We start from the raw sequence: 24,354 nt of genomic DNA, 5'->3' as shown, positions 1-24,354 counted from the left end.
GCTCAGATGGCAAAGAAGCAGGAGATAATGGTTCGACCCCTGGGAAGGGAAGATCCTCTGGAGAAGGGAATGGAATGGCCACCCCCTCCAGGATTCTTGCCTGGAGAATGCCATGGACAGAGGCCCCCAGTCTATGGGTTTGCAAAGAGTCAGACACAATGGAGCGACTAACACACTTTCAACCAACAAAGTAACTGCAGGCTTCCCTGGTGGCTCAGTGGTAAAAGAATCTGTCTGCAATGCAGGAGACAGTCCATGAGGTCGTGAAAGAATCAGACACAACTTAGCGGCTGATGAAATGGCAGCAAAGTAGCTGACGTTTCTCCCCAGTTTCTGTCTACCCCTTCACTCACTTTCTGCTCACGTTTTTGCGGGTACTAAGCACTGGACCTGCTGGGGCGGACGGAGAAGTCTGCAGTAACTGAATCCACGCATTTCCATTTCTTTGACTATTGCCTTTTTCCAGTGACACTCAGACCTTCTTCACCAGTCCATCATCTTTCCTGACTGCATAGCTGACCATCTAGTCACTCACCGAATATCCACACTGGCTGTCCCAGAGGCATCTCAAATGCATCAGATCCAAAACTGAACACATTGCTTTTCTCACCAAAGTTGCTTTTGCTGCTATGTCCTTGTTTGCACCACCATCCAAAAAGTCACGAATGGAGAAACCTCAGGGTCGTCTGTGACTCCTCCTTCTCCTTCATCTTTCACAGGCAATCAGTCACCAAATCCTGCAAACACCACCTCTGCAAACACAATTCCAAAGTGGTTTATATGACACAGGCTCGTTTGTAAAACATTCAAAGAGAAAAAAACCAAAAACTGAAAAACACAGATTGGAATGTCTCACTGTTCGGAAGACTAGTGCTTTCTTTGTGTTTTTTGTTTTCACTTTCCAAAATTTCTACACGGCGCCTGTGATTCTTCTGAAATTAGAAAATTTTAAAACCTACAGTATTATCTTTCTCCCAAAATTATGTGTACATACAACTGTTAGGACATCGTACATAGCTATCTCTAGGGTAGTAATGTGCAGAAAAATTTGCCCTTAGGTACAGTACTTTGCCAAGCATCTGCAGTGAGGCTGCCAAGTGGATCAGCTGGCACGGCAACTCTGTCAGCCCTCTGTTAAAAACGGCACTTGCTCCACACATGGCTCCTGAAAGCCACTTCATTTTTGGATCCAATTGTTTAATGTGAAAAATATTTCTGCTGCAGAAATTCATTGTCATCTCAAGTTTATAGAGGAGATTGTTTTTCTCACAGAGTGGAGTGCTGATATATCCAAAGGGAAGCAAGCCCCGCCCGAGTCCTTCAGTCAACACACATTTATAGGGTGCTGACTTACACCCTGGGCATTACTTTAGGAGTTTGGATTCCAGGGGTAAAGGAGATATTTAAGGTCCCTGCTCTTAAGAAGATGTCATCACATAGTTGCTAAGCAGATAAGCAAGATGGTTACAGACAGCAGAAATGCCAGGGTGGTGGGAGAGAAAAACTAAGTCAGTAGGGGTGGCTAATTTTGGGTTGTGTGATGCCCACACAGGAGGGCATATTTGAACCACAAGGTAAGCTACAAGAGGAGCTAGCTGTCTGTGGAGCTGCTGGCAGAGCCCAGACTGAGGGAATGGCAAGCGCAAGGGCCCTGAGGCAGGGACAAACTTGGCATATTTAGGAAAGAAAAAGGCCAGTGTGGTTTTCGAGAGGTAAGTCAGTGAGGAGTAGTGGAGTGGATGAGCTGGAGAAGGTGGACAGAGTTCGAGCAGGGTCTTGTAGTTGATCAATAAAGAGGTTGGATTTTAATCTAAGTTAAAAACCAACATGAGTACAATTACTTATACATACATATTGTGTACCTACTATGTGCAAGTACTGTTCTAGGCATTTTACACATGCTATTTCATTTAACCATTACAACCACCCTGTGACACAGGGTTGGTCCTGCGGCTGCTCTGGGTTCTGCTATTTTGAGTGCATCTCCTATCTTCATGTCCCACCATTTAGGGAAGGAAAAAATATATCTTCTGGTCTCTCCTTGATGAGTGCTGGAGTAGGGCTGGCTAACTGGAGGACGAGAGGTCACGTGGAGGAGAACTGAGGGTCCGCAGGTGACAATCAGCACCCGCCCAAATGTTGAGCGAGACCATCTTGGATCGTCTAGTTCAGCCTAGCCAAACTCCTAGCAACCCAGGAGTATTACTGCTGGTCCCACCAATATGTAGAAAGACAGCATCTCTGATCCAACTTAAAGAAGGTTGGCCATTGAGTTTATACTTGGAAAATAACAACTATCAAGGCATATAGAACATTTTTAATGTACCAGGCACAACGCTGCCTTTACATAGCATTTCCCTTCACAACAGTCCTGTGACATAAGCACTGAATTTTAGCTCTTTTTTATAGATGGTGAAACCGAGGCGCTGAGAGATCAACTGGCTTGTTTACAGTCACACAGCTTTTAAGAGCACCCTGTTGCTCATTTCAGTCCAGTCAAGTCACTCAGTCATGTCCGACTCTTAGCAATTCCATGGACTGGAGCACACCAGGCTTCCCTGTCCATCGCCAACTCCCAGAGCTTATTCAAACTCATGTCCATCGAGTCAGTGATGCCATCCAACCATCTCATCCTCTGTTGTCCCCTTCTCCTCCCGCCTTCAATCTTTCCCAGCATCAGGGTCTTTTCCAATGAGTTAGTTCTTCGCATCAGGTGGCCAAAGGATTGGAGCTTCAGCTTCAGCATCAGTCCTTTCAATGAATATTCAGGACTGATTTCCTTTAGGATGGACTGGTTTGATTTCCTTGCAGTCCAAGGGACTCTCAAAAGTCTTCTCCAACCACAGTTCAAAAGCATCAATTCTTCGGCGCTCAGCTTTCTTTATGGTCCAACTCTCACATCCATACATGACTACTGGAAAAACCATTGCTTTGGCTAGACGGACCTTTGCTGACCCTGTTGCTCAACTTTGGGGAAAGGGAGGGAAAATTGTTCCTATGGACTGCAGAGCTGGGATGGTCCTCCAGGGGGCGCAATTCACATTGTCTTCTATGTGTACCTGCCGTCCAACCCTGTGCTTTGTTACTCATTTTTCTGTACTGACTCCAACCGCCCCTTCTGGGTGCACTAATTTTAGGTCAACAGAACCTTTGACAGATGGAGGATATAAAATAGCGCGACGTTAGCCATCATGGCTGTGCTCAGGATCTGCAGTCTTGGAAGTCCTCCATAAGGAGGAAGCTTAGGCAGGTAGTGGGGATCAGATAGCAAGCATTACATGGACTCTGCAGCTGGGAACCCAGGCAAGGCTGTGTGTCACTCAAGGCATGCAGAGACTGGAAAGGGAGAAACTTTAGAAGGCAAAAAGAAGGGACGTGGTCAAGACTGAGTGGCTGGAAACTGGAAAATGCACTGATAGAGGCAGACAGCATCAAGTCTGGGTGCCTTTGCGGCAAACTTGGGTATCCTGTCTTCCAGACTGGTATGGTGGGTGCCAGCCTCAGGAGTACCCATCATTGAGAACAGCTAAGAGGGTGAATTTGAGAGGTTGTTTTTATTGTTGTTTTAGTTACTAAGCCGTGTCCACCTCTCTTGTGACCCCCATAGACTGTAGCCCGGCAGACTCTGTCCATGAGATCACTGAAATAAAGCAAGCAACTACCCAAAGCCAAGAAACGTGTACCTATGGCGAGATGTGAAGATGTGGTTTTTGTTTTGTTTTCCTGTCTTTCTCTGTCTCTATGTCAGTTTCTTAGTTATAGTCTTGGACCTTAGCAATAATAAGAACCCATATTTGCACCTCATTGCAGGAACATGTCAGAGACTTGAATGCCTTCCATCCAAGTTTCTAGCACACAGGATCAGCATGATCTCAGGAACTTGAATCACAGAGCAAGTTTGCACAGCTGTCTACTCTTTATAAAGCTATTTGAGAGGCTTATTAGCATGTCTGAGGCTATGCCAAAGGTTTGTAATAAAAATACAACGGAAGCACACAAGAAGTTTTAGGGAGATTTTATATTTCATTACAGGACTTGATTCCCTCCTGCAAGGGCAAACGTTTCTATGTCATGTTCAACTGAGCTGGGTAAGAAAATAACTCCACATTCTTCGGTGAAAGTAACTTAAAAAAATATTTTTGCTGACAACTTGAATAATGCATGCTGATGATTAAAAATAATCAAATGTGACCGGAAAATGCATAACCTAGATGCAGCAAGGTCCCTAACGGTAATCACAGCTCTCACCCTTGGTCCACTCTGAGGCTGCATTCAGAATTTAAATGCAATGCCGGGAAACCAGCTCTATCGGTGATGGAGCGATAAAGTTTTACTGAAGATTTTCTGGAGAAGGTGTGGCAGAAGGGTGACATTGCATGTGTGCCTATACTGGTGTGTGTGTGTGCTCAGCTGTGTCTGACTCTTTGTAAACCCATGGACTGTAGCCCACCAGGATTCTCTGTCCATGGGATTTCCCGGGCAAGCATAATGGAGTGGGTTGCCATTTCTTCCTCCAGGAGATCTTCTTGTCCCAGGGATCGAACACACGTTTCTTGCATCTCCTGCATTGGCAGGCGGATTCTTTACCACTGTGCCCACCTCACAGAGACATTGCATACCTCGTGGCAAATGCCAAAGCAATTCCCTTTAAACATCTTAGTTCTGCCCGAATTTCTTCTCTAAATATCAGCTTCCTTTCCCCTTTCCTCCTCCCGCTTCTCTGTCTTTGTCTGGTTCCCCATCTCAACATAAATTCCCCTCCATGGTCTGGAAGAACTCAGTTCTGGCTCTCAACTTGCCTATCCCACTCAAAAAGAGAAAAGCTCAGTAGGCTAATTGTACTTCAACTTTTTTTTTTTTTTAAAGAAAGCAGTTCATTATCCAATTATTTGTCGAGAATGGCTGGGAATTGGCACTGGAACTGGCTTTCTCAGGCTTGAAAGATCTGAGTATTTTTCTTCCTGGTTGCCAATTCAGTGAAATCATGGTGGTAGCCTGAAATGGGCTCTGGTTGTAGTATTTCACCCACAGAAGTTGGCTAGTTCTGTAAATCATCCTCCCTCCCACCCTCAGAAGCTCTTCTTAAACATTTATCAGCTCACAACTGGACTCACTCCACAAGATACATATAAAATTCTTACCAAACGAAATCAGGTCTTGTTCTGTGGAAGGCAGTGCCAGGGGTTGGGGTCAGGGTGGAAGAGAATTTTTGATGTCAAGAAAATAAAAGATGTCTCTATATAGTGATATATAAAGAGTGATATATATCACTATATAATGATATACATAACATATACTATTAAAGAGAAAAATCACTGGCCTTAAGTGGCATCACTTGTGCTAATGCCCATGACACCAAACCTAGGTTTAATATATAACCTAATTGCAGATTTTTTTACATTTTTGTTTTGCTTTTTAATTTTTTGGCCACAGCACATGGCATTCAGGGTCTTAGTCCCCCGACTAGGGATTGAACCTGTACCCCTTGCAGTGGAAGTGTGGAGTCCTAAATACTGGAGTGCCAGGGAAGTCCTCTAATTGCAGTTTTGACCTACATAGAAATGCAATCTTAATTAACCAGTTTGGAATTTTCTGGTCAGCACCACTGAAATAATCTGTCACGTGGACCGTCTCCATTTCCCGCCCGGCCCAGTGGATGAGGAGGCAACCGACACAACAATATCTTTGTCTGTTCCCTCTCTCCAAAAAGATAGCCTGGCCAAAAACAATCCTTTATTTACTTCTGCTAATAGCTCCCTTGTCCCACCCTTCTTCCTATAAAAAAGTTCCATTTTGCACAACCCCTAGGAGTGCCCTTCTAGTCGCTAGATGAGATGCTGCCTGTGTGAGGCCATTAAGGCAGGGTTTCTCAGCATTGGCACTATTGACATTTGGGCCAGTTATTAATAATTCTCTATGATGCGAGGGCAGCCTGTGCAACAGCAGGAGCTGGTACCACCTCCAGGTCCGAAGGTGCAAGCACGGGCTCCAGTCGTAACTACTGCACAACATATAACTCCAAAATTGTGTGCCTGTCAACAGCAACAGCAATGATTTTACTCACAGATCTGAAGTCTAGGGACAGAATGCTTGTTTGACAGAATGCCACCCCTGGGGTGGCTTGCAGGCCGAGGGCTGGGGTCACCTGAAGCCTTGCTCACACACCTGCATGGGGGCAAAGGAGAGCTGAACCTCTCTCTGTGTCTCAGTGGTTTTACACCTGGTCTCTCCAGTATGGCAGCTTCTGGGTAGTTGAATTTCATACCTGGTGGCTCAGGGCTGCAGAGGTGTGTGTTCTGAGGGGAGAGGTCTGGGCACAAGCTGATCACCTTTTCTGTCCTCGTCTCTGGAGTCACTCAGCACCACTTCCACCTGCCTTATAATTGTTAGAAGTGAGATACTTCCAGAGGTGAAAGATTAGACTTTTTTTTTTGTGGTAGGAAAGTGAAAGTGAGGTCGCTCAGTCGTGTCTGACTCTTTGCAACCCGTGGACTGTAGCCTACCAGGCTCCTTCCTCTGTGGGATTCTCCAGGCAAGAATACTGGAGTGGGTTGCCATTTCCTTCTCCAGGGGATCTTCCCGACCCAGGGATTGAACCCAGGTCTCCCGCATTGCAGGCAGACGCTTTACCCTCTGAGCCACCAGGGAGTGTTAACAAATCGCAGGGCTTCCCCGGTGGCTCAGTGGTAAAGGATCCACCTGCCAGTGTAGGAGACACAGATTTGATCCGTAGTCCAGGAAGATCCCGCATGCTGTGGAGCAACGAAGCCTGTGGGTCACAAAACAGAGCCTGTGCGCTAGAGCCTAGGAGCGCAACTCCTGGAGCCCATGCGCCTAGAGCCCACGTTGGGCCACAAGAGAAGCCACCGCAATGAGAAGTCCACGCATCGCATCTAGAGAGTAGCCCCTGCTCGCCCCAGCTAGACAAAGTCTGGGCAACACGGAAGTCCCAGCAGAGCCAAAAAATACAATAAATAAACCGAATTTTTAAAAAGAGTTTAAAAAATTGCAGACCTGGGCCACCTCCCTGCCCCTCAGCCCACCGGGCTGTAGGCTACCCACCTGCTCTGCCCCCTGCCTCACTCACCCCGGCTCCTCCACCTCCCGTTCCCCCTCTGGGCCCACTGCTGCCTCCAGGCCCTCTTGGCCGGGCAGCTCCCTTCTCAGTAGGTCTTGCTGGTCCCATCCCACTGGGTTGGCGGCCATCCCAGCCTCCTGGTTCTCCTGGGCTGCTACCTTCCCTCTCTCTCTGAAACATTCTCTGATGCCAGCCAATGGGCGAGCAGCGCCCTCAGCCTATCGGCCTGGTCCTCGTCCATCTAGCCCAGCCCTCCACCTAGGGGCGGCATTTGAGAGAACCTCTTCCCGGTTGAGGAGTTATTTTTTGTAGGCCTCATTAAATAGATGGGTTTAACGCTGAAGAGGACAAGTTCACGAGCTACACTCTGGAAGCCAGGCAAGATCTTGGAAGGTCATGCAATGATGAATCCTTCTCCCTGCTAGTATTTAGAGCAAAGATATGGCGCCTCCAGTCTGTGGTCTGGCTCAGCCTGCTTTCTTGGTATCTCTGCCTGCCAAGGCTTCAGCTCCTACAATAAAGTTTTCCATCAGGAAACCTACACCCACTGGCTCTACATTTTCTTTACCATCAGATCCCTTTAGAACCTCGTCATGCCAATAGTGGTTCCCTTAAAGGTTATCCTTCATTGCCTTCTATCAGCCATTATATCCAGCATGTCTTTCCAGATCGTCACAATGGACCTGTGCCACTCGGAGTCTCCATCTATAATTCTGACTCTCTCACTCTTCTGGAAACGTGATATGCAAGAAAGAGCTGGCACGCTACAGTCAGACATTCTGGATCAGGCAGACCTGTCCAGATCTGAAGTGTCTGCATAGCCTTTAGCTTAGTGAGTTAACCTCTCTAACCCTTAATTTCCTCATCTCTATAATTGAAACAACCATATCCACCCAAAAGCATGGTTATGAAAAATAATAATGCTAAGTCCTCGGCACATAGTATTAAAAGGATGTCAGTTTTCATCTTTCTTTTGTACGTTCAACCATTTCCTTGAAATCGAAAGGTGAACTTCTTTCAGCAAAATCTCACTTGTTATTCTCATTTACTCTTTTTTTCCCCATCAACTATCTCTTCTTTGAGGCTCCCATTCAAATATCCAGCTCCACAGTAAGTGCTCATTGAAAAGTTCTAAAGTCTTAAGTCACTTGTATGTTTTAATATTAGTCATCTAATTTGAACAAATACAAGAAAATTAAAAAAAAAAAAAATTCCAGGCCTGTTTTAAAACCATCTCAGGCGAGGAGTAATTGCAAGAACCTAGACACAGTCACTGCTATATGGCGAGGGCTGCCTGACCAAAACTCTGGCCCTTGAGAGAGGAAAACAGCTGTTCCTTGGCCTTCTGCTGAAGGGAGGTGGGGAATTAACATGCAGGCCTCTTCCCATTGCCTGCTGGTGTCCGCATTGGCTGAGCCCATCAAAGCCGGACAAGGGAGCTGTTGGACGCAGCCCATGCAGGCTCCTGGGCACCTGGGGCACAGAAGTGGTGGGGCAGGGCATGCTTCTTAAGGGGCCAACACAAGATGCCCAGCATGGAATACACCCTAGTGGTCAGTTTTCTTAGAGCTGTCTCCATTAAGATTAAACAACCTGCTATACCATCCAGAAAAGACCATGGGGCTTGCCATTCTTGACTGCTGCGAGGTCTGCTGTGCTACAGCAGAAGGGCTGGTGGTAATCCTTTCATTTGCCAGGCACTAACTTTGCAGGGTGCTCCATACGGGCTGTGCAGACCTCATCTCACTGAGTCCCCACCACTCCCCAGGAGGTCCGTCTTATTATCTCCGTTTTACAGAGAAGGAAACTAGAATGGAGAAGTGACTTGAGTCACTTGCCTAAGGTACTAGTCCCCCACAGCAAGCAGAGAACCCAGAGTCCAGGACTGGTCTGATTCTGAAGACTATACCAAAGCCATCATGTTTCCACTGACAGGCTGCCAGCAAGAAGGTAGCAATTTTCAGCCTCTTGTCTCCTTGTTACATTTTCAACTCGACGTAGTGCTTTTTTAAAAAATGGCTCTCATGATGTTGGATTTCTTCCTTACTGGCACAAAAATCAATTGCTCTTATAGCTGATCAAGGGCCTGCACATCCTCATCTGATCACGGAAAGTCTTTTTATTTTTGATTAGTCTTATTATTTTGGCGGTGCTGGGTCTTTGCTGCTGCACGGGCTTTTCTCTAGTTGCAGCGAGCAGGGGCTGCTCTCTAGCTGCAGTGCCCGGGCTTCTCATTGTTCAGGCGGCATGCAGGCTCCAGGAGTTGTGGCTCAGGGGCTCGGTAGTCGCGGCTCCCAGGCTCCAGAGCACAGGCTCAGTAGTTGTGGGGCACAGGCTTAGTTGCCCTGAGGCATGTGAGATCTTCCCCGATCAGGGATTGAATTTGCGTCTCCTGCATTCGCAGGTGGATTATTTACCACTGAGCCACCAAGGAAACCCACGGGAAGTCTTAAAGGGGCCCCGTCTGCTCACGGGCTTCAGCTTCCCTGGCCCAGGGCTACGTGTACAAGGAGACCTGGTGGCGCTGGCCTCAGAGGATGGGAGTCTGTCTCTCTCCCTTCCTGACAGGCACCCTGGGTCCCCGCTGGCAGCTCTGCGTTTGTGGGAAAAACAGGCCCAGCTGCCCCATGCTACCAGCAGCAGTCCGTGCTCTTGCTTCTTGGATACTCAGGATAAAATTCACCTGGCCGTTGACGGTGTGGGGGCTGAAGGAAGCTCCAGGTCGTCCCCCCGTCTCTGTGTGGGTCTGGGTCTGAGCCTGGGAAAAGGCTTTGGGCAGCCCTTGCTCCAGGGTAGGAAGCAACACCTGTAAGGGTGTGATGAGATTTGGGAGGCCACACGCTCCTGCATTTTCCCTTCATCCATGAGTATCATCCATGTTGGTAAATTTCAGACAGGGCCACAGAGGATGGAGCAGGAGGCAGGAAGTGCCCTCCAGACCCCCCTTCTGGACCCCAGCGTGGACAGCCAGCCTCCTGGCCTGAAGTTTCTCTCACAGGGAGTCTTTCTCTCTGCTGATGACATTCACATTTTGCCTTCACTGTTTCGGTAGGGGCACTATATTGTTAGAGTCACATACCACCAGGGAGTTGCAGCTTAAGGCAGAGTCATGTTTTATAATAGGAAGGTCAAACTATTCATTTATGATACTGTAAATCAGTGATTTATTTTCCATCTTTAATAGGCTCCTTCCTGCCCTCCCTCCCCCTTCAACCATGTCACAGTTAGAAGGCTACCAAAAGGCAGGAATATTGCTGTAGCTGACCTGAGGCAAGAGATAAATACATCGGAGGAAAATGGGGAGGCAGATCACTCAGGGGAACCCTCTGGGTCTTTCAGGTGGCCACAGCGAAGTCGTGTTCCAGTAGGCGCGTGTGCCCAAGGAGAACATGGTCCTGAGTCTGGCCCGGGCTTCGTGATCCTCCAGGGCCGAGTGGGTTCCAACAGGATCCATCACTGCATGCGGCTGATCAGGTACTTGGAGAGGGCACTGGCGCACGGGAAGGCCCGTCTGTTTTCCTATCAGATGTCAGATCCTGTTTTCTGACAGCAGACTTGGCTAGTGAAGCAAGATGTTGGTCTTTCAAGGAGCTGTGTCCCTGTCTTTGCTTTGTATCTGCTACTTTGCTGAAGTCTGAAAGGTAGGGAATAGGCCTCATTCTGCTGAAGTGGCCAGAAGGGGAAAAGTCTAGGTCATGTGGCAGCAAGGTTTCAAGGTCCACAGGGTGATGGCCTGCTGATGGCTACCCCTGTTACCAGACTGTCTTTAAAAATCAGTTACCAGGGAGAACCTGGGGTTCCAGCATCCAGCCCTGCACCACCCTTCTCCCGCTACGTGTCCTAAAAACTTTGTTCTGCTGTGACCTCCTCAAAGGTTGGAAGGCCACACAAAAGGAAATTCTAACTGGGATCGGTAATTCAAATCATTCGTATCAATTTCACAGAGAAGAAACAAACAAATATTTCACAAGATACTCTGTACAAAGAATGGAGAATCCATTGAGTTTGGATTACTGAGCAAACCTGAGACTTACACCCTTTTCAGGGTGACCAGTTTCGTTTTTTTTATCTTTGAAAATGCCTTTCTTGGAACTTCTCTAGTGGTCCAGTAGTTAAGAATCTGCCTTTCAATGCAGGGGACACAAGTTTCATCCCTGGTCCAGTAAGATCCCACACTTTTTGGAGCAACTAAGCTCATGCACCACAACTACTGAGCCCATGCATTGCAACTATCAAAGCTGATGCACCCAGAGCCTGTGCTCCAAAGCGAGAGAAACCACTGCAATGAGAAGCCTGTGCGCTGCAGTGAAGAGTAGCGCCCTCTTGTCGCAACTAGAGAAAGCCTGCTCACAACAACGAAGACCCAGTGCAGCCAAAAATAGATGCATAAACATACAAAATTTTTTAAAAATGCCTCTCTCTAAGGGCTTATGTATAGTACTCCTGTCCCATTCTGCAGAGCAGTTTGACTGTATGTGTTAGAAATCTTAGAAGGTAGGACCTCCCTGGTGATGCAGTGGCTAAGACTCTGTACTCCCAATGCAAGGGACCCAGGTTCTATCCCTGGTCACGGAACTATGCCCCACCTGCTGCAACAAAGATGGAAGATCTCGTATGACACAAATAAGATCCAGTGCAGCCAAGTAAATAAAAAAAAAAAAGAAAGAAATTCTTTTTGTGCGCCATATGTTTAACGTGTGGCAGTTTAAGTTATTAGTTTTTAAAATCATTACTTTTTAATGAAAACAACTTGACCAAAAATCTGTCACAGAATTTGAGACCCATTAAAAAAAGTTTGATGAGAAAAAAAAAAAACCAATTATAAAAAATTTAAAAAGAAGTCCTAGAAGGTGCCGTAGTATTGATGTGGCCATTCCACTAGAAGATGTGGTCACAAGGAGTAATTAGATTTGATATTTGATACTAGGAGGTTCATCATAGTGGTGATTATAAAATGCTGAAAACACCTTATAAGGCTAACAACTGAAGCCTGGTCAGATAACTGTGGTATGGGCATGCAGGAAATTCCAAAATAAAATTATTCCTTAATATATAGAGAGATGCTCCCAAATTTAAAAAATCAGGCTATAAAGCATTATATAGAATGTGACTCCATTTTTCGGTAAGAAATGCAGATGTATGTATGTGTCTGTGTGTGCTCAGTTGTGTCTGACTCTTTGTGACCCCATGGACTGTAACCTGCCAGGCTTCTTTGTCCATGGAATTTTCCAGGCAAGAATACTAGAGTGGGTTGCCATTTCCTCCTCTAGGGGATCTTCCCAACCCAGGGACTGAACCTGAGTCTCTTGCATTGGCAGGTGGGTTCTTTACCACTGAGCCACCGGGGTAGCCTATGTATGTAATATGCATGTACAAAAAGTGCAAAAGGGTATCCACCAAATATTAGGTGTAAGTGACAGATGATTGGATACCAGGTGTCTGTATTTTCTTCTTTTTTTTTTTGTCTGCAAATGCATGCTATTTCTGTCATGAGGTATATTATTTGTGTCACAACTGTATTTAGCTTAAAAAAAAAAGTTGGGAGACTCCCCTGATGGTCCAGTAGCTAAGATTGAGTTTCCAATGCAGGGGGCCCGGGTTCAATCCCTGGTCAAGGAACTAGATCTCACATCCTGCAACTAATGATCCCGCGTGCAGCTGGGACCTGACAGAGTCAAAAAAGAAAAAAAAAACATAAGGGGAAGGACCCCATATAACCTTTCCTGATTGCCTGTGGCTCTCAAAGACACTTGGATCCCTGTTGCAACAGGAGTTGTTCACAAGTGGGGTTTGGCACCCAGACTTTGCTCCCGAGGGCCCCGCAGGACGTGAAGCAGGTCCTGCTGCCAGCAGAGGGCGTCCTCCTGGCCTGTGTGAGGTGCCCACCATCTCTGCCTGATTCCCTGGTGCCAGAGTCCAGCTCCAGCAGCCAAGGAATCAGCCTGAAGAGATGAGTGGTGTCGGCAGAAAGTGATGCAGCCTCTGACTCAAGGTGCAGGACTGCATGTTTATTTCAAGCAGCAGGTCTTCTTTTATACTTCGACAAAAGCATTAGATCAGAAGTTTTACCTTTTCAGCTCCCCCTCACCCAGATTTATTGTCTCCTTGTTGCCCTTCAAACAGCATTCCTGCTTCAGCCATTCTCTCAGAATTGTGTTGACTTGTGATTACATTGTAGTTCATGCTGATGTCTGGACTACATACCACATTCCTCAGTTTATTTCTCATCTTTCTAAATCCTGCTTGCCCCTAGTATCTTAAGCTCACTATCTCCTAAAAAGGCTTCTGGCTATTCTTAATTATTCCTAATCCCTAAGCTCAGCAAACTTCCTTTGCCATAAACATTCCCCTCACAAACAGGTCTCAGATAACAATCTTTCCCATGGCCTCAAGCTGCAGCCTACGTGCTCATCCTGGAACATTCTTTGTAAAGATCCTTGAACAAATGTCAATGGTTACTTTACTGATTATTTTCTGGGCACAACTGCAGAAGGCTTTGTGCTTTCTCATGCTTCTCTCAAGAACAATAAGCACCTTAACATTCTTTCCAGCCAACTCAACTGAAGAAAGGAGAGAACAAGTCAGAATCACAAGACCTAACTCCTTCATCCCGGGACTGTGCCTGTGGGATGAGGAGAGGGGGTTGGGGCCGTGCCTCCATTTTGTCAATAATGCCTAATGTGGCTCCCAACACCCTGGGGAGCCCTGGGCCTGAGGCAGCGCAGAGCAAGCTCTGTCCTGGCTGGTGGCTGGGCCTGCTCCAAAAGGGCAGAAGGGCTGGAGTAAAGGGGTTCCCAGAGGTAATTTATGCAGGCACAAATTTGACTAGCCCTACGGTGCCCTCAAACATTGTCTGTGTCTGGTTCTTCCCCCTGGAAGTTTCTGGGGGCTGGAGAGCTGGCCAAGTGGCAGATGAACTGCACAGTCTGCTTCCACCCACCTCCTCTGAAGGGCGCAGCCTCGCACCTCCGGTCCTGTCTCCTGTGTCCACAGCCGAAGTCCCTGGTAGAGCAGGGCACGGTCCTGGCAGAAGTCTCCCAGTCCCTCGTAGAGATGAAGCAGCCCACCCCCCGGACGTGGTGGGGAGGAGGCAGGAGGCCTTGGGGGGGCAGGAGCCTCACAGAGGACAGGTCCTGAGGTCGTGGTGAGGGACTCGATGTGAGCATGCCGACTCTTCCCTCCCGGTTCTGCACACCTCAGAGAAAGCGCTTGGCTCCTTGACATAAATGTGATCAACTCTTCTTGGAACTGCTTGGGCAGCTCTTCAAAACTGAAAAAGCTATGAAAAGAGAAAAAAGAAAAGATACAATAAAAGAGGACTGAACTTTCTGTTTTATCAACCTGATGAATTTCCGGGTCCTAGACAACAGGCTTGACAGGGCCACATGGCCCCCAGCCTCAGCTACGTCCTCCCTGGACTGCCCACACATCAGGCACACTAAGAGTAAGCAAAGGAATTAGCCAGAGGAGAAGCTTTACTTTCAGATGTGACATTATTCCTTAAATGGCTCTTTCTGAGTGCTTCTAACACCAGGCATGGTGCTGTGCTGACACCTGCCTGCTCCAGCTCTCCATGGGGCCTCCACCCCTTAGCTGAGGGGCCTTGGTTGGGGGGGCAGTGTTGGGAGGGTGAAGGGGTGGAGGGGTGGGAGTGACCCAGGCTCAAGTTCCCAGTTTTGCAGCACTCTAGTGCCAGGTATGAGGGCTGTAAGGGGATCAAATGCGTGCCACACTCAGGGTAGATCCTCGCAGCTCAATTCCCCCGAGTCCTGGCTGGCCTTGGTCCACTGTTCAGTTGGAAACAGAGCTGGCTGCAACCCCAAATGAAGCACAAGCCATTCCAACTCTGGGGACACTGCCAGTCACCTGGGAAGATGCCTGGAGTCTGTCCTTGACCAGACACCTGCTCATACCATACCACAAGCTGAGTCACTGTCCTGGTCACCACCGCCACCCCCTCCACCCTCCCTTGGTGCTGGACACACACCGTACACCAGGCAGGGCTGCCTCACGTTCCAGCGGGACCTCGGGTCTCGGTTCTGAGCCATGGTTTCTACTCCTCCCTGTGAAACAGATGGTTCTTCCAAGCATTCCGCCCTGGGGTCTGCCCTCCTCACCACGGCTCCTTGTCCTTAAAGTTTGCAGCTCTGGATATTGCCATGATTCAAGTGGTATCCCTGTCCATGGCCTCTGGAGTGGCTGATAGTGCATTCAGGTGAGCACAGTTAAGATCGCTGGTTCTTCTGAATCATTTACAACAGATGCAAGACTCCCTCTCCTTCAACCTGCCCAACCTCCTGTAGACTAACAGCCTCTCTTTGTTGTACACTCACCACACGTGACTTTCCTCTTCCTCCTCAGAACAACCCTAGGAGGGGTCCTAGTCCCTCCTCCATTTTGAATATGAGAAACAGAAGTACAAGAAAGTGAAGTGACTTGTTAAGGTCACTCAGTTTGCAAGGAGCTCAGCTCAGATTTGGGGGAACCTAGGTCCTTCTTTCCCTGGCTTGGGAAGATCCCCTGGAGGAGAGCGTGGCAACCCACTCCAGTATTCTTGCCTGAAGAATCCCATAGACAGAGGAGCCTGAAGGGCTACTATCCATAGGGTCGCAGAGTCGGACACATCTGGAGCAACTTAGCATGCACGCATGCACAGGTCATTTTTAGGGGCTTCCCTGGTGGCTCAGACAGTGAAGAACCTGTCTGCCATGCAGGATGCCCTGGTTTGATCCCTCGGTCGGGAAGATCCCCTGGAGAAGAGAATGGCTACTGACTCCAGTATTCCTGCCTGGAGAATCCCATGGATGGAGGAGCCTGGTGGGCTACAATCCATGGGATCACAAAGAGTTGGACACCACTGAGCGACTGACACTTTCACTTTACTTTCAGGTCCTTCTTACACCAGGCCCAGCCATGCCTAACCATGCCATGCCTCCTCTCCAAGTCTCAGTCCCTTGGCCCCTGTCTCAGTATGTCAGTTGCCTCCCCATATTTGAGTTTACACAAGATCCTGCCTGTGGGGTTGCAAAGAGTCAGACACGACTGAGCACACACACACAAGATTCTGCCCAGTGCATTGGCCGACCCGTGTACAAGGAGGGCACAGACACAGTGACCTCCCTACTCCTGAATCAGCCGTCTCACTCCTGCTTATGGTAAGGTCAGCAAAGGACCATGGTGTTCTGGTGTGTGAGGGCCAATGTCCATCTGCTCTGTAGTCAGAATGGTTGCTGGGGGAGGGGGAGGTGGGGGCAGTATGCCACTACAGTTCTGAGAGCAGTACTCGTGGAGAAAGGTGGACACGCTCATTCACTTGAGATCTGAGCTCTTCAAGGAGTGGGTGCCTGTGAGCCCAGGTGGTGGGCAGAGATAAGCCACTGGCTGTTGACCTGGTCTGCTAATCTCATGATTTGGGATGATGTGGCCAACAGTTGCCCGTTTCAGGTCAGACCATGTGGGCAGGGGCCGTCCTCCCACGGGGTTCCATTCGGTAGCCATTCTTTTCTCCAGGGGATCTTCCTGACTGAGGGATGAAACCAGGGCATCCTGCATGGCAGACAGGTTTTTCACCGTCTGAGCCACCAGGGAAGCCCCTAAGAATGACCTGTGTATGCGTGCATGCTAAGTTGCTTACCTGATATTACAGACCTGACCCCCTTGAGGGAACCACTTTACTGGAGAGAATGCCCGCCTGCTGCAGCCAGGGCTATGGGCCTTCAGGGTACTGGGGAGTCATGGGGGGCTTGTAAAGGGCTCCCCAGATACTCCTGCCCCCGTGGTCTGGGGAGGCAGGTCCAGGCTCTCCTCTACTACCTGCTGCTCATGGAAGGTAAAGTTTAATTCAAGCCCCCAAATGAACTGCTGTCACAACATCAGCCACACTGGCAAACAACGTTTTGCAAACTCTGACAAGGTTCTAGCAGCCTGTATTCTTGCCTCCAGCCTTAGAAAGGAAGAGGAGGTTCTGAAAAAGTAAATGCCTTGGCTAGTGGCCTGGTTTATCACATAGCTCTAGAATTTCTCTTGTGGCCTCTGAGGTTCCCCTTGCTTGTTAAGTCATGCACTGCAGGGATGGAAATAGAAGCCGTGCTGTGGGGCAACCCAGAGTCTCCATCAGATACTGTGCTGCAAAGTGGAGGGGGTGGTGAGGGACAATGACCAGTGCCTGATGGATGCGAGTCACAGAGATGCGGCCTCCTGCAGCCCCTCATCCAGAGTCTCCTATTCCGTGAAATAATTCCATTCATCACTGTGAACTGTACCCCGCCTCTTGGCCGGGGGCTGGTGTAGGCCTTGGGGAATGTGCGGGAAAACAACTGGTTCAGTTGCCATTATCAAGGGGCCCACATCTCGAGTGGGGGATGGTGGCGAGTGCCTGAGACCGTGGCGGGTGACGTTGCAGGTGCTGAGGTAGGTGACATGATAGGCACTGCTGGGGATGGGGATCTGGGGGCTCAGAAGGGAGGACTGGTTCCAGAAGAGGCAGTTGGGCCGGACCTGCAGGATGCCAACAGGCAAAGCTGCTTCAGAGGCAGCAGCAGCAGAGGCAGAGGCCCCGGGGGGCAGCCCAGTGTGTCTGGGTGCAGAACAAAGGCAGTGGGAGGTGCTGGGTCATGTGAGGCCTCAGAGGCCTTGGTTAGGAGTCTGCTATTGGTCCTAATCATGACAAATGTGAGTTTAGGTAGTGGTGTGACATGCACTGACTTGAGTTTTTGCTTTTGGGGTTTTTTTGGTCGCACCATGCAGCATTCAGAATCTTACTTACCCGGCCAGGGATCAAATCCCCTGCATTGGGAGCGCAGGGTCTTAACCACTGGACTGTCAGGGTATGAATATGAATTTTTTTATGATATGAATTTTGAAAAGATCCTTCTGCTCTCCAAAGTTCACCAGGATGAAGAAGGATTAGACCTAGTTTCTCAATGCTGCATAGGTCTCCCAAAAGAACCACTTTCAAAATTAAAATCAAAAAAGAAAGGGACTTCCCTTGTGGTCCAGTGTTTAAGAATCTGCCTGCCAATGCAGGGGACAGGATTCAATCCCTAGTCTGAGAAGATCCCACACGGCACAGGGCAACTAAGCCTGTGTGCCATGACTACTGAGCCTCCGGCTCTGGAGTCCCTGAGCCACAACAACTGAAGCCCGCAAGCCCTGGAGCCTGTGTTCCACAACTAGAGAGCAGTCCCTGCTTGCCGCAGCTAGAGGAAGCCTGTGTGACGCAGTGATGACCCAGCGCAAAAAAAAAAAAAAAAAAAAAGTTTAAATTTAATTTAACATAAAATGGAAAAAAGACAAGGATAGGCAGGGGGATGGGGGCAGGGCCTCAACAAGATATGAGTAAAGAATCTAAAGAATAAAGGACATTTAACCTGGTCCTTGGGCCTCCCTCGTAGCTCAGCTGGTAAAGAATCCGCCTACAATGCAGGAGACCCAGGTGTGATTCCTGGGCCAGGAAGATCCCCTGGAGAAGGAAATGGAACCCACTCCAGTATTCTTGCCTGGAGACTCCCCAAGGACACAGGAGTCTGGTGGGCTAGAGTCTATAGGGTCGCAAGAGTCGGACACGACTGAGGGAAAGAACCACCGCCAACCTGGTCCTTGTCTGGCTTCCCCAGCCCCCTCCCACCTGTCAGTGACCAGGGGCAAACGACGTAGCAAATGTGGTGCTGCTCCAGCATAGCGCCCTCTGGAGTGGGAGGCAGCGTGTGGCTGTGAGTGCATGCTTGGATGTGAACGAGCTTGGCGTGGTGATGAGCGTGCCTGACCAGTTTTATCTGTGGTGCAATTAACAGCTTGCCACTGTCCCTACATGGCCGGGCCTGCCTTCTTATTAGTGTGTCTTGGGAAAGGAAACAAAATGTGATTATAACATATGCTAATTATTTTCTTCCCACAGATATCCCAGAGGTGCTCGACATCTGGCTCAGTATTTACACTTTCCTCCAAGGTGCCACGTGGCTATAGCCCTCTCCCCTCCATCCATCCTGCCAATGTGTGTGAGAGTCACAGCAGAAAGACGGGGGAGTCCCAGACTTCAGAAACCTGGGGTCCAGACCTGTGACCATCTATTGGACAAGTACTCTGCAGGCACCATTCTCCCAGGAGAGATGGCTGAGGGATTTCCTTAGCTGTCCAGTAGTTAAGACTCTGCACTTCAATGTAGGGGGTGCAGGTTAGATCCCTGGTTGGGAAACTAAGATCCTATTAAAAAAAAAAAAAAGTTGGCCGAATAGAGAAATGATTTCAGGGAATTCTCTATCTTTCCAGCATTAGTTAGATTACCTGGTAGTGGTAAAGAGCTATTTGACACAGATAAACAGAGACAGACATTAAAGTGTTAAGGACACATATTAATAATATGCTATCACAGTATCAATAGCATAAAGGAAATCAACCCTGAATATTTATTGGAAGGACTGATGCTAAAGCTGAAACTTCAATACTTTGGCTACCTGATGCAAAGAGCTGACTCATTGGAAAAGACCCTGATACTGGGAAAGAGTAAAGGCAGGAGGAGAAGGAGACGACAGAGGAGGAGGTGGCTGCATGGCATCACTGACTCAGTGGGCATGAGTTTGAGCAAACTCTAATTGACTAAACAACAACAATTGGAGTAGGAACAAGGGCCTGGCATGAACTCACTTCAACTTCCATTTGTACGGGGGCAAATGGAAGAATGAGAAGAGAAGAATGAGAGAGCAGGCAGGGGCAATGGCGAGGTTTACACAGGGAAATTCCTGCGAAATGTACAGAAAGCGGGCAGGAGGATGGCACTGGTCCACTTGAAGCTTATGTGGGTTTGCTAACTGGCGCTTAATGAAATTAGGCTCGTAGCCTCCCGGAGACTGGATAAGGGGCCATATCTTGAGACATTGGCTGGAATAAACAGTAACTTGTGGCAGCCTTGAGTTTTCTCAGGCAAGCACATTTGCTGGGCCAACGTAGGGTTGTGGCCTTGAGCTACTAGAAACAATGTTAGTGTTTATTCAGGTCTTCGGATGTGCTGCTGCTGAGGGTGGACTAAATCTTCGGTGCAGAGAGTCTGCGGTTTTTATAGGCTGACATTGAAGCCCAGTCAGGAAGACAGCTTACAGAATTCCCTGGTGGTCCAGAGGTTAGGACTTGGCGCTTTCACTGCGGAGGCCTGGGTTTGATCCCTGGTCAGGGGAACTATTCACAAGTGCTCCTGCAAGCCACTTGGCACCGCAAAAAGCAAAGCAGGCTGAGAGAAGGCTGTCCAGAGATCAGTCAAGGAGAGGCTCTTTGTCAGCTATGCTTCTGGATTCAAACAGCCTGGGTTTTGATCCTGCCTCTGTAACAGATGGGCTGGGTGATGACAGGGAAGAGATTTTTCATCTCATGGGGTTGGTTTTCTCATTTGGAAAAATGGAGAGAGAATTCCCTCCCAGGACTGTTTGAAGATTAAATGAGTTGACCCACAGTACATGCCTGTGTGTCAATGTGGCTGGAGTCTGGAAGGGACTAAAGAGGAGGCTGTGCTCAAGCTGGGATGTGGGCCTGCGGGGGGCCTCACCAGGCCGGGCACAGCTGGACCAGCCACGGCTGCAGCTCTCACGGGCGGACATGCAGGTAGTGAACCTGTGATCTGGTTACAGTGCCGTGTGACTCAGCAGGTCTGCCTCCCTAATGCACTCACAGTTACTGCTTGCTTGTTTGGGGACCCCATCTGGGAAGGCAGGGTGAGGAGAATGGCAGGATTCCCCTCACTTCATCACCTAGATGGAGTAATAGCTGCTACATGTCTAGTACCTACCAGGCGCCAAGAACTGCACATGTGTTACTTTGAACACTTGCAATAACTGGCAGGTACATTTTTTACACCCACTTAGGAGGTCCCAGGGACGGGGGAGCCTGGTGGGCTACCGTCTATGGGGTCGCACAAAGTTGGACACGACTGAAGCAGTTTAGCAGCAGCAGCAGCAGCAGGAGGTGAGCAGACTGAGGTTCAAAGAGGTTACACAGCTTGCCTAAGATCACACAGCCCATCAGTGAATTCAGACCTAATCTCTGAGATTGCAGAGCTCTTTCTCCTCGGAGGCATGGGTTTTTACCATCTCCAGGGGGCTTCTTGAGAGATGCTGGCTGCCTCACTGGAGAAGGAGAAGGAGGAAAAAGAAGCCCCACCCAGCCAAGGAGACATGTCCTGCCATGAAGAAAATGTATGAGGCTGTTTATGAAGCCGGGGAATCTTGGGGGTACCTCCTCACTGGCTTAGGGGGCAGCCCATGTGGGCGCGTCTGGGGCATCTGCACCAAGCGCCAGGCTGCAGGTGGGGTGTGCTGTGCTGGCAGCCTGTCCTCTGTGTGTGTGCGCTCGCAAGGAAGGAAGGCAGCCTGCACACAGTTTGGACCACATTTTCTCCTCTTAGTTCTGAAAGAGAATGTCTTCCAGTTTAAATGTTGCTTTGAAGGACTTGCCTGGTGGAAGTCTCTGCGTTTCCACTGCACGAGGCCCCGGTTTGATCCCTGGTCAGGGAACTAGATCCCACATGCTGCAACTAAGAGGAGTTGGCATGCTGCAATTTAAAAAAGATACTGTGCGCCACAACTAAGCCCTGGCGCAGTCCAGTAAATAATAAATAAATGTTTTTTAAAATATTGCTTTGAATTAATTCCCACCAATGTTTTGCAAAATAAAACAAAACAAAACGTAACACACCTTCCATTTGATAGTGTCAGTGTCCCAGCACTGGGAGTAAATATCCAAATATCTGAAATCTCACCATTTTAGATGGACACCTCAGTCACCACTGTTTTTAGAGAACAGAGGGGAACTAGATTCTTTTTAACTTGAAAACACGCTCTTGGGCCTTAACAATGAAACACGTTGGAATATTTCAAAGCCAAGGCTTGGCGTATCTTCTTAGAGGAACAGAAGGACTGTTTCTTACCCAACTGGGTGCTTCTCTCAATGATCTCCGCAGGGCGGGAGGACAACATTTATTCATGTCAAGGTGTTCACACCTCTCCCCTCTGAGGCACCTGAAAAGAAGTCACATTTTGCTTGCTTAGCTCTTCCCCTGGCTTCATTCCTTTTCCCTCTCTGGATATTTTGCTTTTGCCAGTTCCATTCCTGACAGTGAGTCCACAGACAACACCGGAGAACAAGGAACAAAGTTAGACCCAGAGAGAAAAAGAGATGGAAAAAAAAAAAATCGAAGGGACTTCCCTGGTGGTCCAATGGCTAAGACTCCACACTCCAAATGCAGGGGGCCTGGGTTCGATCCCTGGTCAGGGAACTAGACACCACATGCTGAAGCTAACACACGGGGCAGCCAAACAAACAAGTAAAATAAAAATTTTTTTAAAGAAATCAGACTAAAGACTTACATAAGAGCACAGAAAACAGATTGAAAGAAAGATGGAAGACAGAATGAGTCAATACAGATGCTCAGGGAGAACACAGATGCTCAGGGAGAACACAGATGCTCAGGGAGAAGTCTAGGTTGAGAGCTAAACTGTATTTAGTGCTTTGGACAGACTGAGCCAAATGGAGGCACAGGTATATTAGGGTTTCAGCACAAGCACTTCATCTTGGGCTTCAGTGTTTGGTGGACCTTGAACAGAAAATAGTGTGAAAGTAGCTAAAGGTTAGTGTGGTTCCAGAAGCCTTCCCCAGAAGACGAGGATCTGAGCTGAATCTTGGAAGGTAAGATTTCCTTAAGCAGAGAGGGTAGGATGGGCATGAGGAAGTTGGGCCCCCAAAACTAGGGGACTAGGGGACAGAAAGCTGCTGGTGGGTACGGTGAATACCACCGATGGACCAACCAGAATAAATGCCTCTGTGAACTAACACATGTGCTAAACTGACACACACAGCCTTGCATACTGCTGGGGACCTGAGCGTGTCGCCACAGGCCATCTCAGCAGAAACGAATGTCTGCATGTTAATGCATTTTCTCCTTCCCATCCCCACAACCAAATTTACTGGGTTTTTTTTTTGTTGTTGTTTGTTTTTTTCTGGCTTCCACTTCTTAGTGAACAACACAAGGTAGAATCTCAGCACCACGTTCCTCTCCTTCCTCATCCGTATCTCTGCCTAGTGAGTGACCTGTCATTTCTGTCTCCATGGTCGCCTTCCTAACCATCCTTTGCCGGGAGCCAGTGTGAGGAACTCAGCCCACGGCAAAGGTCATGAGGAAGGAGGCTTTGGCATACGCAAAGGCGGAATCGAGCCTCAGGAAACCCCCTGTTCCCGAGCATCTACCCCCAAAACCAGAGTCTGCCTACTTTACTGTTTTATGCTCTCACCTACACCTCTGACTTTACGGGGGGCTCTCCCCCATCACCATTTCTCTCGGAGAAGGAGCTAACTTGCAGCTCCAGTTAATAAAAATTCCTGGGCGTGACAAGAGTGTTTCAACTTACAAACTCCTCTGAAGGTTCTCTAGCCTGCCTGAGCAGGTTTATCCGGCCACATGTGACTGTTTACAGCCTCCCAACCATGAGAGGTATGAGATGCTTTAAAACTTTCTAAATACAGACTCTTTTGAGAAGTTAGAAAATTATTGGTATAGTATAGTGGGTTGATTAGAAATTATATTGGTGAAGGGTTTTCATTTGTTGAGCCAATATTTGTTGCTAAATCTCCATATTCCCTGCCCTTATACTGAATATCACTAGCATATAGGAGAAATAAGTATTAACCTTTAAGATCAATCATGTTAAACCTTAGGCTAAGTAAGTTCCTTTCTTAACTGTAACCCACTACACCCTCACCCTATAGGAATGCAACTTTATTTGGAGGGTGGCGCTTGGTTTAAGAAAAAATCACTCCTGGAAAAAATAAGTTTTCTGGTTGACTGACCATTATCAGAAAGGGCCATAAAATGTCAGCAGGCTTCATGGCCAGAAGATGATGTAAAACCCCTAAGACCTTTGTATAATTTTATATGAAGCACCTGATTGTGACAAGGGTCAGGTCTGCTGACCCCTGCGTGACTCTGTATTCATCCTTATGTATAACAAAAAGTATATAAGCAAACCTGAAAAATAAAGAAAACGGATCAGTTTCTGGAAAGACTGATTCCCCCGTGTCGTTCTTTCTTTCCCCTTCTGGCTGAATTCCCATCTGGAGCGAGGACACTTGGTAAACTCCTTGTCTTGGAGTTTTATTGGTATTCCATGTAAACCAAGTTATTCAGCCTGTTTTTCTCCACTAATTTTCCTACTACACTATTCTTTTCTAATCTATCTTTATATCTGTAATTAAATAAGTTTTTTCCTAGGACGCTGATTCCGTCTCCCCTTTGAATT

At 48.1% G+C, this 24,354-nt stretch overlaps 1 long non-coding RNA gene across 1 annotated transcript; it reads right to left on the bottom strand.

The window, feature by feature from the left end:
* Window positions 1-617: 617 nt before the first annotated feature.
* On the bottom strand, window positions 618-22,058 carry LOC128062045 (uncharacterized). The gene is made up of 3 exons (XR_008200794.1): window positions 21,990-22,058; window positions 14,019-14,357; window positions 618-752 (listed from the first exon to the last, which is right to left on the bottom strand). It is a non-coding gene; the product is annotated as an uncharacterized LOC128062045 (long non-coding RNA).
* Window positions 22,059-24,354: the final 2,296 nt, after the last annotated feature.

This window comes from Budorcas taxicolor, chromosome 17 (genome assembly GCF_023091745.1).
Source record: "Budorcas taxicolor isolate Tak-1 chromosome 17, Takin1.1, whole genome shotgun sequence".
NCBI classification, from domain to species: Eukaryota; Metazoa; Chordata; class Mammalia; order Artiodactyla; family Bovidae; genus Budorcas; species Budorcas taxicolor.
This window is presented reverse-complemented; position numbering and strand designations above follow the sequence as displayed.